Below are 1,783 nucleotides of genomic sequence, written 5' to 3'. Positions count from 1 at the left end.
ATGGTTAAAATTCTGTTTAAATTGACATATACCATCATATATCCATGAACAAAGAAATACAAAATACATGTAAGGCAGGGGGTAAGGCTTAGAATTAACTGAGAAGCCACTTGAGAAATACTTTATATAATAAAGGTAGGCAAATGCTACCTTTTTATATAAGAACCAATCCTATTGATTCACAGTTACATCCCTGTTCCAATGTACCACTTTGACCTAAGCAACCAAAACAGCACCAGAAATTCATTTTAGGTGAATATGTTTATTTAACAACAGCTCATAATTATTGTTTAATATTTTAAAATATTATATAGGGCCAGAAATAATAATAATAGGGCCAGACAGGGCGGTTTTGGGAATAATGAGATAAAGGAAAAGTTAGGAAATTTGTAAATAAGGAAGTGTTCATAATAAGGAACTTGAAGACATAACTGTTGAATATTTACTACGTGCAAGACCAAGTAGTCAAGGATTGACTGGATAAAGTAAAGAGATAATTTTCTCTTTAAAAAAATGTCAGTTATATAAAACAAAGTGTGTGTATCTAACTTTAAATGACTAAATACATCATAACTTAATACTAAGATATGGGTGTAGCTCAATGGTAGAGCACTTGCCTAGCAAGTTCAAGGCCCTGGGTTCAATTCCCAGCACCATAAAAAAATTAACAATATAACTTAGTACTAAATATAATACTTTAAAAAATAACTTACCTTGAAACTTAAATTTTATTAAATTTTGGTTTATTTTCTTATAAAATTTAATGATATTCTTTCTTGTAAGAATAGTTAGGTTTCTTATCTTCCTTTTCTTACAACTTATAAAGAATTATCAGAACAACTGGTGAATGCACTAATAAGTAAACTAATTTGTATTAGTTTGAACTTAATAAACTTGCTTTTACTTTAATGCTTATATACAATGTTCATTATTCACATTGATTTCTTAGAAGAAAAATGTAGTTTTTTACTTCTCTTGTGAATGAATTATCTGATATCTTCTGACTTTGCATATCAAAATCGATATATAGGGGTTGGGGGTGTAGCTCAATGGTAAGAGTGTGCCCTTAGCATTCACCAAGCTCTGGGTCCAATCCTCAGTATCAGAATAATAATTATAATTAAAAAAAAAAAAAGATTTGATTTGTGGCTGGGGATGTGGCTCAAGCGGTAGCGCGCTCGCCTGGCATGCGGGCGGCCCGGGTTCCATCCTTAGCACCACGTACAAAGATGTTGTGTCCGCCGAAAACTGAAAAATAAATATTGAAATTCTCTCTCTCTCTCTCTTTAAAAAAAAAAAGATTTGATTTGAAAATAGTCAACCAAATTTGATATATCAGCCAATAAAATATTATATTAAATAACTAGAAGGGAATTCTGAATAATATACAATTAAATAATATATATTGCTAGGTAAAGACTGTGATTGCTCAGAGAAAAGAAGGTCATTATAGTGGAAGGTCATTATAGTAGAAAGTAGGAAGGTTTAATAAAGGAGCTGGACTTGAGTTGGAAATTAAAGGATAGATTTGGATAAATGAAGAATAAGAGAGAGACTATAGGCTAAAGAAATACATGAAAGAAAATTCAGAGTTGTAGTTAGACCTCCCCCTTCCTAATAGACACTCAGGGTGAAAACCAGCTCTTTAGGGGTATAAAGAAAAGGATTGATGAGTAGGCTGAAGTTTCTGAGCTTAGAGAGTCATTATTAATAAAGCATTAAGATTTGGAAATGAAATTAGTGGTAGCGTTGGAGATTCTGAAGGCATCATTATCATTATAAT

At 31.5% G+C, this 1,783-nt stretch overlaps 1 non-coding gene across 1 annotated transcript; it reads left to right on the top strand.

Annotated features, from left to right (window-relative positions):
* The first annotated feature begins 586 nt into the window (after positions 1 to 586).
* Trnaa-agc (transfer RNA alanine (anticodon AGC)) lies at positions 587 to 659 on the top strand. Its single transcript has one exon. It is a non-coding gene; the product is annotated as a tRNA-Ala (tRNA).
* The last annotated feature ends 1,124 nt before the right edge of the window (positions 660 to 1,783 follow it).

This window comes from Marmota monax, unplaced genomic scaffold (genome assembly GCF_021218885.2).
Source record: "Marmota monax isolate L192 unplaced genomic scaffold, Marmota_monax_Labrador192_F-V1.1 WCK01_AAM20220418_F8-fsc00011, whole genome shotgun sequence".
Classification (NCBI taxonomy): Eukaryota; Metazoa; Chordata; class Mammalia; order Rodentia; family Sciuridae; genus Marmota; species Marmota monax.
Note: the sequence above shows the minus strand (reverse complement) of the source record. Positions and strands in the feature narration are given on the sequence as shown.